The following is a 17,805-nucleotide window of genomic DNA, read 5'->3' on the forward strand; positions in this document are numbered from 1 at the left end:
AAAACAAAAATATAGTTTAATGGAACAGGATAGAAAGTCCAGAGATAAACCCATGTGCCTATGGTCATCTAATCTGTGACAATGGAGGCAAGAATATTCAGTGGAGAAAGGACAGTCTCTTCAATAAGTGGTGCTGGGAAAGCTGGACAGCTATTCAACACATGTAAAGGAATGAAATTAGAATGCTCCCTAGTACCATACACAAAAATAAACTCAAAATGGATTAAAGACCTAAATGTAAGTCTAGATACTACAAAACTCTAAGAGGAAAACATAGGCGAACACTCTCTGACATAAATCAGAGCAAGATCTTTTTTGATCCACCTCCTAGAGTAATGGAAATAAAAACAAAAATAAACAAATGGGACTTAATTAAACTTAAAAACTTTTGCACAGCAAAGGAAACCATAAACAAAACGAAAAGACAACCCAATAGGAGAAAATAATAGGAGAATAGGAGAAAATATTTGCAAACGAAGCGACCAACAAGGGCTTAATCTCCAAAATATACAAACAGCTCATGCAGCTCAATAACAAAAAAAAAACAAACAACCCAATCAAAAAATGGGCAGATCTAGACATTTCTCCAAAAAAGACATACAGATGGCCAAAAAGCACATGAAAAGATGCTCAACATCACTAATTATTAGAGAAATGCAAATCAAAACTACAATGAGGTATCACCTCACACTGGTCAGAATGGCCATCATCAAAACATCTACAAATGCTGGAGAGGGTGTGGAGAAAAGGGAAACCTTCTACACTGTTGGTGGGAATGTAAATTGGTACAGCCACTATGGAGAATGGTATGGAGGTTCCTTAAAAAACTACAAATAGAGTTACCATATGATCCATCTATCCCACTTCTGGGCATATACCCAGAGAAAACCATAATTCGAAAAGATACATGCACCCCAATGTTCACTACAGCACTATTTACAATAGCCAGGACATGGAAGCAACCTAAATGTCCATCGACAGAGGAATGGATATGAAGATGTAGTATATATATACAGTGGAATATTACTCAGCCATAAAAAAGAATGAAATAATGCCATTTGCAGCGACGTGGATGGACCTAGAGATTGTCACACTGAGTGAAGTAAGTCAGAAGGACAAATATCATATATCACTTATATGTAGAATCTAAAAAAATGGTACAAATGAACTTATCTACAAAAAAGAAATAGAGTTACAGATGTGGAAAACAATCTTATGGTTACCAGGGGGGAAAGGAGGGGAGGGATAAATTGGGAGATTGGGATTGACATATACACACTATTATACATAAAATACGTAATGACCTATGTGACCTATGTGGGAAAAGAACCTAAAAAAGAGGTGATATATGTATAACTGATTCACTTTGCTGTACAGCAGAAAGTAACACACTGTAAATCAACTATACTCCAATAAAAGTTAAATAAATAAATAAAGTAAAAAGCTAGGGGCACCCACTGTTGCTCACTCTCCATTCCATCTCAACTCTCTGGATATACACAATTGTATATCATAGCTCTAGAAATTCAGAAAGAGATTTATAGAATATGATAATAATAGAGTATGGCTAATGAAACAGATGGCTGTATAGTAGCAGGGGTTACAGGTTACAAAAAACACCTAGGAAGGGAACAATAAACAAAACAAATAATAATATAATATTCATTACCATATTATAGCTAGCACAAGTAAAATTTATTACACAGCATGAACTATTGTTCTAAAATATATATTAACTAATTTAACTCTTAAGACAACTGTATGATGTAAGTACTTCAATTATTCCCATTAAAGATAGAGAAACTGAGGCCCAGATAGGTCAAGTATATTGTCCAAAGTTGGAGATAGTATACGTATAAATAGAATTCAAGGACAACTGTCCGATTCCAGATCCTCTGCTCTTAACAAAAATAATCACCTCAAATTGTTCTGAAATTTGAGTTTTAATTGCCAGTAGTTGATATATATAATAAAAGTAATTAATTTTCAAACTCTTAAATGAATTAGTAGGCATCTTTTTCATACGGTCAGTGCATTATTTTCCCATCTTTGAAAAACTATTCGAAATCAAAAGGCAATGCCCAAATGCTGTATGGGGATATTTGCAAATCTCTCTTTAGAGAGCGAAGAAGCATATATATATATATATATATATATATATATGTATATATATTTTTTTTCCTGTCAAGATGAAGCTTAAATGGAAAGACAGGGAGAAGGAAGTTTGATTTGGTTTTTGTTTATCTCAGGAACTCTCTGACAATCTGCTGAGCTGCTGTTTTATGCAGTGAGACTTTGCAGACCGTGTCAAGACAGCTTGCAGACAACTCCTTTTTTATTTAGGAAATGTGTGCTTAATAGCTTCAGTGTCTCAGGTTTCCTTTGAATCAAATTTTTTGGCATGCTAGCTTTGGTTTCATTTCATTTGGAATTGGGCAGAAGAGGAGTTGTGAATGAAAAATCCTCTGTTTATGTACTTTTCTCTGTACACAGAAGAGACGGAACATGAATTAATTATGACTCCATGGGAAACCAATACTTTGGAGACTGAAATCTTGATATACTTTAATATACTTTATTATGATACTATATATTTTGACTGTATTTCCCTGCCTTCCTCCATTTATATAGCTACTAAATATAATTTATATTGGTGTAGTTTAATATTTGTACAGATGGTGATACAAGTTTCTTATGCCAATGGTATTTTTTTTAATGTTAGCACTGAAAATACATAGTTTACAAACCCAGTATGTTTCATATTATTAAAATTAAGCTCTTCTTTGATTTTTATCACTACATATTTGCAGTATTCATTAAATGAATAATCATGAATTATCGATATTAATTATCTATTCAGTGTTGGCAAATTAAACACATACACATAATGCAAATTCTATATGGATTATATTTACGTATAAATGCCCAGGAGATATACGTAAGTCTATCTCTTGTTTCTTCCCAAGAGCCTCAAATCTGCTTTTCAAGTGAGCGCATTCTGAACTATAAATCGGTTTTCAGAAATATAACAATGGCTAAAAAAGAGTCCCCAGGGAAATTTGGTATTACTGATCACAGCTTGTCATGATCATTCAATTATGTGGGTGAAATCCTACTTGTCAGAGGATATTTTCTTATTGTAGTTGATGTGCTTCTCTCACTGCAGGTTCTCAAGTTTTGAATGCCTGATGTAAATGCTTTGATTTCTTCTCAAAGACAGGAAGACTCTTTTGCTCTATGCTATGCAGTTATAAGCAGAAAATGCAATGATGTTAGGAAATGGGTAATTAAGCTCTTTTATTACTTAACAATGTACCTGTAATAACTGACCACAGTACTTATTCTATAACTGAGTTAGGAATGTTTATTATTCTATTATCTTGAATACACAAAAGGTGGCTTAATGTGCTAAACCAAGTGTAAAAATGTTTCACGCTTTATTCATCTTTGATCTAGAATGATATTAAATCGCATTATCCCAGATTCACATTACATTAACAACATCAATACAAATTCTGCATATTTTTAATAAAATGAGTTGAAGAATCAAACTAGTCCATACACAGATGAATGAGCTGGAGTTTAGAGGGATATATGGAAGGCTGAAACATCTGGATCCCGAAAAAGTACTAAAAAGAGGAGCTAGGACAAGCTTACCAAAGGAGCTTGACTTTCTGTGACCACCTCCGTTCGTTCATAATTAAGCATGTTGTGGTGGGACTAGCTGCTGTGGGTTAGGAGGGTAGACAGTTGGGGAGACTCTAGACACCGAGTGGGCAAGAGCAAGGACAAAATGGATCCTGCCCACACAACTGTATCAATTTCTCATAATCTCTAACCTACAGTGATCCTCATAACATAGCAGCAGTTTCTCTTCTGCCTCTAAAATATAATTCAACTTCACTTACAGCCAACTCTTATCTAGCAGAATACAAGGAAGGAGATTCTACGAAATATAGCTTCTAATATAACCATGTTAACAACAGAACAATCCTGCACACCGAACTAAGGAGCTTACTATGAGGCAGCCATAGTGTTAAACCCTTTATAAGTATTATTCATTTAATCTTCATAACAAACTTAGGAAATTAATGTTATTTTTATCTTTATTTTTTTACTTGAAAAATACCAAGAACACAAAAATGATGATAAAATTACACATAAACCGAGAGGGCAGACAGCAAAAGCAAGAACTACAATTCTGCAGCCTGTGGAAGGAAAACCACATTCACAAAAAGATACAAAATGAAAAGACAGAGGACTTTGTACCAGATGAAGGAACAAGATTAACTTCAGATGAAGGAACAAGATTAAACCCCAGAAAAACAACTACATGAAGCAGAGACAGGTAACCTTCCAAAAAAAAAAATTCAGAATAATGATAGTGAAGATGATCCAGGACCTCGGAAACAGAATGGAGGCAAAGATCGAGAAGATGTAAGAAATGTTTAACAAGGACCTAGAAGAATTAAAGAACAAACACCTAGAAGAATTAAAGAACAAACAAACAGAGATGAACAGTACAATGACTGATATAAAAAATAGACTAAAAGGAATCAATAGCAGAATAACTGAGGCAGAAGAACGGATAAGTGACCAGGAAGACAGAATGGTGGAATTCACTGGCGCGGAACAGAATTTTTAAAAAAAGAATGAAAAGAAATGAAGACAGCCTAAGAGACATCTGGGGCAACATTAAACGCAACAACATTCACATTATATGGGTCCCAGAAAGAGAAGAGAGAGACAAAGAACATGAGAAAATATTTGGAGAGATTACAGTCGAAAACTTCCCTAACATGGGAAAAGAAATAGCCACCCAAGTCCAGGAAGTGCAGAGAGTCCCAGGCAGGATAAACCCAGGGAGAAACATGCCAGACACATAGTAATCAAATTTACAAAAATTAAAGACAAAGAAAAATTATTGAAAGCAGCAAGGGAAAAACAACAAACAACATACAGAGGAACTCCCATAAGGTTAACAGCTGATTTCTCAGCAGAAACTCTACAAGCCAGAAGGGAGCAGCATGATATACTTACAGTGATGAAAGGGGAGAACCTACAACCAAGTTTACTCTACTCAGCAAGGATCTCATTCAGAGTTGACAGAGAAATCAAAAGCTTTATGTACAAGCAAAACCTAAGAGAATTCAGCATCACCGAACCAGCTCTACAACAAACGCTAAAGGAACTTCTCTAAGTGGGAAACACAAGAGAAGAAAAGGACCAACAAAAACAAACCCATAACCATTAAGAAAATGGTAATAGGAACGTACATATTGATAATTATCTTAAACATGAATGGATTAAATGCTCCAACCAAAAGACACAGGCTTGCTGAATGGATACAAAAACAAGACCCATAAATATGCTGTCTACAAGAGACCCACTTCATACCTAAACTGAAAGTGAGGGGATGGAAAAAGATATTCCATGCAAACGGAAATCAAAAGAAAGCTGGAGAAGCAATACTCATATCAGATAAAACAGACTTTAAAATAATGTTACAAGAGACAAGGAAGGACACTACATAATGATCAAGGGATCAATCCAAGAAGATATAACAATTATAAATATATATGAACCCAACATAGGAGCACCTCAATACGTAAGGCAACTACTAACAGCTATAAAAGAGGAAATCGACAGTAACACAGTACTAGTGGGGGACGTTAACACCTCTTTTACACCAATGGCCCAATCATCCAAACCGAAAATTAATAAGAAACAGAAGCTTGAAATGACACAGTAGACCAGATAGAGTTAATTGATATTTATAGGACATTCCATCCAAAAACAGCAGATTACACTTTCTATTCAAGTGCACATGGAACATTCTCCAGGACAGATCACATCTTGGGTCACAAATCAAGCCTCAGTAAATTTAAGAAAATCGAAATCATGTCAAGCATCTTTTCTGACCACAACGCTATGAGATTAGAAATCAATTACAGTGAAAAAAATGTAAAAAACACAAACACATGGAGGATAAACAATACGTTACTAAATAACCAAGAAATCACTGAAGAAATCAAAGAGGAAATCAAAAAATACCTAAAGACAAATTACAACAAAAACATGATGATCCAAAACCTATGGGATGCAGCAAAAGCAGTTCTAAAAGGGAACTTTATAGCAATACAAGCGTATCTCAAGAAACAAGAAACATCTCAAATAAATAATCTAACATTACACCTAAAGGAATTAGAGAAAGAAGAACAAACAAAACCTAAAGTTAGTAGAAGGAAAGAAATCATAAAGATCAGAGCAGAAATAAATGAAATAGAAACAAAATAATAGCAAAGATCAATAAAACTAAAAGCTGGTTCTTTGGGAAGCTAAACAAACTTGATAAACCTTTAGCCAGACTCATCAAGAAAAAAATGGAGAGGACCCAAATCAATAAAATTAGAAATGAAAAAGGAGAAGTTACAGCAGACACTGCAGATGCAAAGCATCCTAAGAGACTACTACAAGCAACTTTATGCCAATAAAATGGACAACCTGGAGGAAATGGACAAATTCTTAGAAAGGTATAACCTTCCAAGACTGAACCAGGAAGAAACAGAAAATAGGAACAGACCAATCACAAGTAACAAAATTGAAACTGTGATTAAAAATCTTCCAACAGCGGGCTTCCCTGGTGGCACAGTGGTTGAGAATCTGCCTGCTAATGCAGGGGACACGGGTTCGAGCCCTGGTCTGGGAAGATCCCACATGCCGTGGAGCAACTAGGCCCGTGAGCCACAACTACTGAGCCTGCGCGTCTGGAGCCTGTGCTCCGCAACAAGAGAGGCCACGATAGTGAGAGGCCCGCGCACCGCAATGAAGAGTGGCCCCCGCTTGCCACAACTAGAGAAAGCCCTCGCACAGAAACGAAGACCCAACACAGCCAAAACTAAATAAATAAATTAAAAAAAAAAAAATCTTCCAACAAACAAAAGTCCAGGACCAGATGGCTTCACAGGTGAATTCTATCAAACATTTAGAGAAGAGCTAACACCCATCCTTCTCAAACTCTTCCAAAAAACTGCAGAGGAAGGAACACTCCCAAACTCATTCTATGAGGCCACCATCACCCTGATACCAAAACCAGACAAAGATACTACAAAACAAGAAAATTACACAGCAATATCACTGATGAATATATATGTAAAAATCCTCAACAACATACTAGCAAACAGAATCCAACAACACATTAAAAGGATCATACACCATGATCAAATGGGATTTATCCCAGGGATGCAAGGATTCTTTAAAATACACAAATCAATGTGATACACCATATTAACAAATTGAAGACTAAAAACCATATGATCATCTCATTAGATAGAGAAAAAGCTTTTGACAAAATTCAACAACCATTTATGATAAATACTCTCCAGAAACTGGGCATAGAGGGAACCTACTTCAACATAATAAAGGCCATATAAAACAAACCCACAGCAAACATCATTCTCAGTGGTGAAAAACTGAAAGCATTTCCTCTAAGATCAGGAACAAGACAAGGATGTCCACTCTCATCACAACTATTAAACATAGTTTTGGAAGTCCTAGCCACAGCAATCAGAGAAGAAAGAGAAATAAAAGGAATACAAATAGGAAAAGAAGAAGTAAAACTGTCACTGTTTGCAGATGACATGATTCTATACATATAGAATCCTAAAGATGCCACCAGAAAACTACTAGAAATAATCAATGAATTTGGTAAAGTTGTAGGATACAAAATTAATGCACAGAAATCTCTTGCATTCCTATACACTAATGATGAAAAATCTGAAAGAGAAATTAAGGAAACACTCCCATTTACCACTGCAACAAAAAGAATACAATACCTAGAAATAAACCTACCTAAGGAGACAAAAGACCTATATGCAGAAAACTATAAGACACTGATGAAAGAAATTAAAGATGATACAAATTGATGGAGAGATATACCTTGTTCTTGGATTGGGAGAATCAACATTGGGAAAATGAGTATACTACCCAAAGCAATCTACAGATTCAATGCAATGCCTATCAAATTACCAATGGCATTTTTTTACAGAACTAGAACAAAAAAATCTTAAAATTTTTATGGAGACACAAAAGACCCTGAATAGCCAAAGCAGTCTTGAGGGAAAAATATGGAGCTGGAGGAATCAGACTCTCTGATTTCAGACTATACTACAAAGCTACAGTAATCAAGACAATATGGTACTGGCACAAAAACCAAAACATAGATCAATGGAACACGATAGAAAGCCCAGAGATAAACCCACACACATATGGTCACCTTATCTTTGATAAAGGAGGCAAGCATATACAGTGGAGAAAAGACAGCCTCTTCAATAAGTGGTGCTGGGAAAACTGGACAGCTACATGTAAGAGTATGAAATTAGAATACTCCCTAACACCATACACAAAAATAAACTCAAAATGGATTAGAGACCTAAATGTAACACTGGACACTATAAAACTCTTACAGAAAAACATAGGAAGAACACTCTTTGACAGAAATCACAGCAAGATCGTTTTTGATCCACCTCCTAGAGTAATGGAAATAAAAACAAAAATAAACAAATGGGACCTAATGAAACTTAAAAGCTTTTGCACAGCAAAGGAAACTACAAACAAGACGAAAAGACAACCCTCAGAATGGGAGAAAATATTTGCAAATGAATCAACAGACAGAGGATTAATCTCCAAAATATATAAACAGCTCATGCAGCTCAATATTAAAAAAACAAACAACCCAATCCAAAAATGGGCAGAAGACCTAAATAGACATTTCTCCCAGGAAGACATAGAGATGGCCAAGAAGCACATGAAAAGCTGCTCAACATCACTAATTATTAGAGAAATGCACATCAAAACTACAATGAGTTATCACCTCACACCAGTTAGAATGGGCATCATCAGAAAATCTACAAACAACAAATGCTGGAGAGGGTGTGGAGAAAAGGGAACCCTCTTGCACTGTTGGTGGGAATGTAAATTGATACAGCCACTATGGAGAACAGTATGGAGGTTCCTTAAAAAACTAAAAATAGAATTACCATATGACACAGCAATCCCATTACTGGGCATATACCTAGAGAAAACCATAATGCAAAAAGACACATGCATCCCAATGTTCATTGCAGCACTATTTACAATAGCCAGGTCACTGAAGCAACCTAAATGCCCATCAACTGATGAATGGATAAAGAGGATGTGGTACATATATACAATGGAATATTACTCAACCAGAAAAAGGAACGAAATTGGGCCATTTGTAGAGATGTGGATGGATCTAGAGACTGTCATACAGAGTGAAGTAAGTCAGAAAGAGAAAAACAAAAATCGTATATTAACACATATATGTGGAACCTAGAAAAATGATACAGATGAACTGGTTTGCAGGGCAGAAATAGAGACACAGGTGTAGAGAACAAACGTATGGATACCAAGGGGGGAAAGTGGTGGGGGGGCGGCTTGGTGGTGTAATGAATTGGGAGATTGGGATTGACATATATACACTAATATGTATAAAATGGACTTCTAATAAAAACCTGCTGTATAAAAATATAAATAAAATAAAATTCAAAAATAAAAAAATAAAAATAAAAGAAGAAACGACCAGCAGAATAATCCTTTGGTGGTTCTCCGGGTCTCCTGGTGTCATGGAATTTCCTTCTTTTTGCTTATTTCAAGAGAAAATAAGTAAGCTCAACCCAGAGAAAGAAGTTGGACACAATTTTGTTCAAGTGTCTGATACAGTAAAATTTGAGTTGTAAATTTTGAGATATCCCTGTATGACTCTTCTCCCAACTGAAGTAACACTAGATGATCTTTTATGACTCTAAGATTTTAAGGTTTTTCAAGGCCTGATAATTAATGTGACGCTTACACTGAAGCTTAATAAAAGTGAATACTTTTCAAAATTCCACCTACAAATAAATTATATACATATTAAAAAAAAAAGAATCCACACGTAACAAAATTATACAGAACTAAATACACATACACAAAAGAGTTTATGTAAAACTGGTTAAATCTAAATAAGGTCTGTGAACTTTATCAATGTTAACTTTCTAGTTGGGGGTTGGGGGAGAAGCTTTCAAAACCAAAAAGTAAGGGCGGGGCAGGGGGGCACACCAATATACTTAATATAGGTGACTCTCAAAAACAGGCTGAGTGAAAGAAGCTTTGCACAAAAGGCTACATACTATATGAGTCCATTTATATGAAGCTCTAGAAAATGCAAGTTAATCATTTCTGCATCTGATAGAAAGCACATCACTCGCTGGGGGAGTGAGAGAGGGAAGGACTATCCAGGGACAGGAGAAAACTTTCTGTAATAACCCAAATCTTAATTGTTGGGGGCAAGAGGGGAGCTTCATGGGTGTATATATTTGTCAAAATGCATGGAACTGTATACTTTAAATGGATATATTTTATTGTATGTAAATTATATCTAATAAAGACATTTTTATAATAGAAAACAAATTACCCATAAACCCACCACTTAAAAATACAAACAAAGAAAAGGAAAAAAAATCCCCTCCCTCTCTCCAGTCACATCTTTCATCTGTGCACTCGCATCCTCCACGTAACTGCTATTAACGTTTTGTTAACGTTCCTCCTTTCTATGACTGTGGAAGAATAAGGGTATCTGCAGCAATGTTGATGGGTTGGTAATCAAAGACCCTTCTCACACTTTCTAGGAACCACATAAGCTCCCCAAATTGTTTTGTAATTTTCAGTGACGGAATGGGGAAGACATGGAATATTATTGTGTTATAAATCCCAAACTGGCAGAGGGACTCAGAGCCTAAAATTGTTTAATTTAAAGAAATAAAGAAATGTGCCATTTCTTTCACACCTGAATTTATAAACTAATCTTTCTCCTGGTTGCTTTAGATAGAGTTCTGGCCCTAATTCATTATTAACCCTCCTCCCCTGCTTAACCACACATATGGTAAGAATTAATCTAGTCTCTAAATCTGTATTAAGCAGGTGTTCATTGGACTCTCGACGTTAGCTAACACATCAAACTTAGCTCCCTTGGTCCTATACCTCTGCTATTTTAAAAAGACCAGGAAAGAAAAATCTAAGTAAAGCATTTGTTCTATCACCATGATTAGAGTCTACTATGTTACTGTATCACAATTTTTCCTTCCTTCTCTGTCCTTTCCATAATTTTTGTGTAGGCGTATACTTTTCCACCCCATTTGGGCATGGCCATATGTTCTGCTTTGATCAGTGGAATTTGAGTAGAAGCCATACCACACAGTTATGAGCAGAGAGCTGATCTTGACCTAGAGCTTGAAGGAAAGCTGCTCTGGCTGACTTCCTAAGTCCTTAGAGGGAAAGAAATCTCTGTATTGAAAATCATAAGAATTTTCAGTTGATAAATACATAGTATTATAAGAGCAATAACTAGTCTTTCTAACTATGGGTGTGGAAGGATAGAGGGTCCTCTCTCTAACAGGTGGGCAGCAAACAAACACAATACCAGGTGTATGTTAATAACATTCAGGGAAAAAAATTCAATAATAAAGAGTCTAAATATAAAGATTTCTCAAATAAAACACTATTTGCCAGATTTACTTTAATTCTTGGTTGAATACAATAGTAACTGATAAGTTAACTATCAAAGTATATGGTCTATGGCCAAAGTTATACTAAAAGGAAAATTTACCGAAGTAAATACTTTCATTATTAAATGAAAAGAATGAAAGCATGTAGCAAAATTCTCAACTCAAAAAGTTAGAAAAAGCATCATTTTTAAAAGCCTAAGGAATAAAAAATAATAAAGATGAAAGCAAATATTAATAAATTAAAAATTAGCAACAGAATAAACAGTAAATCTAAGAACCAGATTTTTTCTGCTAAATAAAGCATGAGAGTCAAATTTCTAATAAGTCTAATAAAGGGAAAGTGTAAACATAAAATTAAGAATGAAAAAATATAAAACTGATAATGAGAAAGGAAGAAACATTAAATAAGATCCATTCTGACACATGACAATTGAAGTACAGCTCTTCCTCAGCTTTCTATGGAGGTAAATCCCAATAAATACATCCAAAAATGAAAGTACCATGTTGAAAATGTATATTTAACACACTAACCTACCAAACATCATAGCTTAGCCTAGCCTACCTTAAACACGCTCAGGATGCTTACATTAGCCTACAGTTGGGCAAAATCATCTAACACAAAGCCTATTTTATAATAAAGTGTTGAATATCTCATGGAATTTTTTGAATACTGTACTGAAAGAGAAAAACGGAATGGTTGCCGGGGTACAGAATGGTTTTAAGTGTATCGGTTGTTTACCCTCATGATCGTATGGCTGACTGAGAGCTGCAGCTTACTGCCACTGCCCAGCATCATGAGAGTATTGAGAGGGTATCTACCACATAACACTAGCCCAGAAAAAGATCAAAATTCAAGTATGGTTTCTACCTAATTACTTTCACATCATAGTAAAGTTAAAAAATTGTAAAGTTCAACCATCATAAGAATCTGTCTGTATTAAAAAAAAAAAAGATTCCAAAACAAGAAACAAGCATATTAGAAAAGTTCTAAAATTATTTTCGTAAAATGAAATCAACCTACGTCATAATTAACAATAAAACATTAGAGAAATTCCTATTAAAATCAGAAATAGTAAAAGTTTAGCCAGTATCATCACGATTATATGACATTATTCTGGAACGTTTGCCCAATGAATAGTATTTAAAAAAATGAAAATCCTATTCAATTATTTCTTGATAATAGTTATCTTCCCAGTAAATGCAAAAAATTCTAGAAAAAAATTATAAAATTAATAGTTAATAAACAGTATACACTAAGTAAGCAAACAAACATCATTAGTACTATATAACTCAGGAAAAACAAAATATAAATTTTAATTAGGAAAAATATATATCTAATTCACAACTAACAAAATGTATAAAATTCATAAAAAATAAAAATACACTAGACATATATGAAAAAAATCTAATAAATTTCACTGAGAATCCTAAAACAAGACTGTAATCATTGGAAAACTACACTAAGCCCCCAGCTGAGAAGAAAAGACGCTGAATGTCTTCACTAATTATTATGTAGGCTTAACGTGATTTAAATAATATCCCATAAAGAAGATGTGGTACATATATACAATGGAATATTACTCAGCCATTAAAAAGAATGAAATAATGCCATTTGCAGCAACATGGATGGACCTGGAGATTATCATACTAAGTGAAGTAAGTCACACAGAGAAAGACAAACATCATTATGATATTGCTCACATGCAGAATCTTAAAAAAAAAAAAAAGATGCAAATGAACTTATTTACAAAACAGAAACAGACTCACAGACTTAGAGGACGAACTTATGATTACCAGGGGACGGGTCGGAGGGGGAAGATAGATTGGGAGTTTAGGATTGACATGTACATACTGCTATATTTAAAATAAAATGCCATTCCATGAAAAAAAAAAAAGATGTAAACTGTTTATCATACTGTGAAAAATAGGGTTAAATAATAGTATTTAAAAATTGTGGTTTCAACATATACTTTCATAAATATTATATCATTTATTATATGTTAAACTTTATATTAAATAGTATTCCTAAGTGAAAATAAATAAATAATATCTCAGTGATTGTTTTTAGAAATTGAGAGAATGGTTCCAAAGTTTATCAAGAAGAGTGACGATTAAAAGATCCAAGAAAACTTTTAAAAAGAAAAATAATGATAGAGATTTGCTATGACCAATACTTAAATTAATTAAACGTACAAAAACTGTAAATAGATTATTATATGAGAATTGACAAACAGATAATTTGTCCAGAAATAGACTTGCACAATGATGTTAGACAATGATGAAGTCTGTCTGGGGAGGGAGGACAGAGAGAGAGGAAAGTTTGTTCAATAAATAGTGCTGGGATAATTGATTACCTCTTTGAAGGGGGAAATATCATATGCTCACCAAACATGATACAAAAAATTCTAAATTAATGAAAGAAATAACTGAAAGTGAAATCATAAAAAGAAAAAATATTTGGTAAATGTTTGTCAGATCTCAAACTAAAGAAATAGCTTTCTTAATGCCCTTAATCTTTTTAATTTTGAAAATTTATAAACATACAAAAAGCAGTGATAATAGCATGAATTCCTATGTTTTTTTTACCCAGCTTCAACAATTACTCACATTCTGCAACCTTCTATGATAATCTTGAACCAAGTTACAAAGAAAAATTCTACATATTTGACTATGTAAATTTATGTAAAAAAAAATTAAAATCCAAATGATGTTTTTCAGAACATCTTTAAAAAGCTGATGAAGACTTCCTGTGATAATTAGCTAGGTAAAAGTAATTATTCTGTGTGAAACTTAACAACAAAAATACAGCATCTTCATTACTTAAGAAAAACAGCTACAAATTTAAGACACAAATTAAGAAAAAGATTTGCCAAACACTGTGCACTGTGGAGCAAATGGGGGGGGGGGATATAACCTTCCACACTTTGGGGAAGAATATTCAAGATGTATATGGTGCAGCTCTGTAAGGCCCCAGCATCACTTCCTTAGACTGGTAAGAGTTGTAGCCATGGGCCAGCAACAGGAGGAATAAATAAGATCCCCACGGGGACCCAGTTCCACACTGCACAACAGCAGAGTGCGATCCTCAAAGACAGCGCACTTGGAAAGAGAAACCAGAAATAGAAATTGTGAAAAGGAAAAGACAAAATAATTATTGTTTGCAGTAGATATGACTACATATTTAGAAAACACAAGAGAACAAACTGAAAACAACATTATCAGAAAATTTTTAAAAAGTGAATCAGGAGCCGTTTAAGATGGCGGAGGAGTAAGACATGGAGATCACCTTCCTCCCCACAAATACATCAGAAATACATCTACATGTGGAACAACCCCTACAGAACACCTACTGAACGCTAGCAGAAGACCTCAGACTTCCCAAAAGGCAAGAAACTCCCCACGTACCTGGGTAGGGCAAAAGAAAAAAGAAAAAACAGAGACAAAAGAATAGGGATGGGTCCTGCACCTCAGGGAGAGAGCTGTGCAGGAAGAAAAGTTCCCACACACTAGGAAGTCCCTTCACTGGTGGAGACGGGGGGTGGAGGGGTGGGGGGGAAGCTTCAGAGCCACAAAGGAGAGCGCAGCAACAGGGGTGAAGAAAGCAAAGCAGAGAGACTCCCGCATAGAGGATCACTACAGACCAATACCCAGCAGCCTGAGAGGCTTGTCTGCTCACCCACCAGGGCGGGTGGGGGCTGGGAGCTGAGGCTCCGGCTTCGGAGGTTGGATCCCACAGAGAGGACTGGGGTTGGCTACGTAAACACAGCCTGAAGGGGGCTAGTGCACCACAGCTAGACGGGAGGGAGTCCGGGAAAAAGTCTGGAACTGCCCAAAAGACAAGAGACCATGGTTTCGGGGTGCGCAAGGAGAGGGGATTCAGAGCACCACCTAAACGAGCTCCAGAGATGGGTGTAAGCTGTGGCTATCAGTGCGGACACCATAGACGGGCATGAGACACTAAGGCTGCTATTGCAGCCACCAAGAAGCCTGTGTGCAAGCACAGGTCACTACCCACACCTCTCCTCCCAGAGGGCTGTGCAGCCCGCCACTGCCAGGGTCCCTTGATACAGGTACAAGTTCCCCGGGAGAACTCATGGCATGCCTCACGCTGTTGCAACATCACGCCAGCCTCTACCACCGAAGGCTCGCCCCGCATTCCATACCCCTCCCTCCACCCGGCCTGAGTGAGCCAGAGCCCCCTAATCAGCTGCTCGTTTAACCTCGTCCTGTCTAGGAGGGAACAGACTCCCTCATGTGACCTACATGCAGAGGCGGGGCCAATCCAAAGCTGAACTCCAGGAGCTGTGCAAACAAAGAAGAGAAAGGGAAATTTCTCCCAGCAGCCTCAGAAGCAGAGGATTAAATCTCCACAAACAACTTGATGTACCCCGCACCTGTGGAACACCTAAATACACAACAAATCATCCCAAAATTGAGGCAGTTAACTTTGGGAGCAACTGCAGACCTGGGGTTTGCTTTCTGCATCTAATTTGTTTCTGGTTTTGTTTATCTTAGTTTAGTACTTAGAGTTTATTATCACAGGTAGGTTTGCCTACTGATTTGGCTGCTCTCTTTTTCTTTTTTTATATACAGAAAATATATTTTTTTCCTTTTTCTCTTTTTATATACAGAAAATATATTTTTTCCTTTTTCTCTTTTTGTGCATGTGTATGTGCATGCTTCTTTGTGTGATTTTGTCTGTATAGCTTTACTTTTACCATTTGTCCTAGGGTTCTGTCTGTCTGGTTTTTTTTTGTTTCTTTTTTTTAGTATAGTTTTCTCAGCTTGTTATCATTGGTGCATTTGTTTTTTGGTTTGGTTGCTCTCTTCTTTCTTTCTTTTTTCATTACTTTTTAACTTTTTTAATTTTTAATAATTTTATTCTTATTTTAATAATTTATTTCTTTTTATTTTAATTTTTCTTTCTTTTTCTCTCCCTTTTCTTCTGAGCTGTGTAGCTGACACGGTCTTGGTGCTGCGGCCAGGTGTCAGGCCTGTGCCTCTGAGGTGGGAGAGCCGAGTTCACGACATTGGTCCACCACATACCTGCCAGCTCCATGTAACATCAAACAGCGAAAGCTCTCCCAAAGATCTCCATCTCAATGCTAAGACCCAGCTCCACTCAACAACCAGCAAGCAACAGTACTTGACACCCTATGCCAAACAACTAGCAAGACAGGAACACAACCCCACCCATTAGCAGAGAGGCTGCCTAAAATCATAATGAGGTCACAGACACCCCAAAATACACCACTAGACGTGGTGCTCTCCACCAGAAACACAAGATCCAGCCTCATCCACCAGAACATAGGCACTAGCTCCCTACACCAGGAAGCCTACACAACCCACTGAAACAACCTTAGCCACTGGGGGCAGACACGAAAAACAACAGGAACTACGAACCTGCAGCCTGCGAAAAGGAGACACCAAACACAGTAAGTTAACCAAAATGAGAAGACAGAGCAACACACAGCACATGAAGGAGCAAGGTAAAAACCCACCAGACCAAACAAATGAAGAGGAAATAGGCAGTGTACCTGAAAAAGAATTCAGAGTAATGATAGTAAAGATGATCCAAAATATTGGAAATAGAATGGAGAAAATACAAGACACCTTTAACAAGGCCCGAGAAGAACTAAAGAACAAACAAACAATGATGAACAACACAATAAATGAAATTAAGAATTCTAAAGAAGGAATCAATAGCAGAATAACTGAGGCAGAAGAACAGATAAGTGACCTGGAAGATAAAATAGTGGAAATAACTACTGCAGAGAAGAATAAAGAAAAAAGAATGAAAAGAATTAAGGACAGTCTTAGAGACCTCTGGGAGAACATTAAATGTACCAACATTCGAATTATACGGGTTCCAGAGGAAGAAAAGAAAGAGAAAGGGACTGAGAAATTATTTGAAGAGATTATAGTTGAAAACTTCCCAAACATGGGAAAGGAAATAGTCAATCAACTCTAGGAAGTGCAGAGAGTCCCATACAGGATAAACTCAAGGAGAAACATGCCAAGACACATATTAATCAAACTATCAAAAATTAAATAAAAAGAAAAAAATATTAAAAGCAGCAAGGGAAAAACAACAAATAATATACAAGGGAATCCCCATAAGGTTAAAAACTCATCTTTCAGCTGAAACTCTGCAAGCCAGAAGGGAGTGGCAAGACATATTTAAAGTGATGAAAAGGAAAAACCTACAACCAAGATTACTCTACCCAGCAAGGATCTCATT

The sequence above is a fragment of the Balaenoptera borealis genome (assembly GCF_965194805.1).
Source record: "Balaenoptera borealis genome assembly, chromosome: 13".
Taxonomy (NCBI): domain Eukaryota; kingdom Metazoa; phylum Chordata; class Mammalia; order Artiodactyla; family Balaenopteridae; genus Balaenoptera; species Balaenoptera borealis.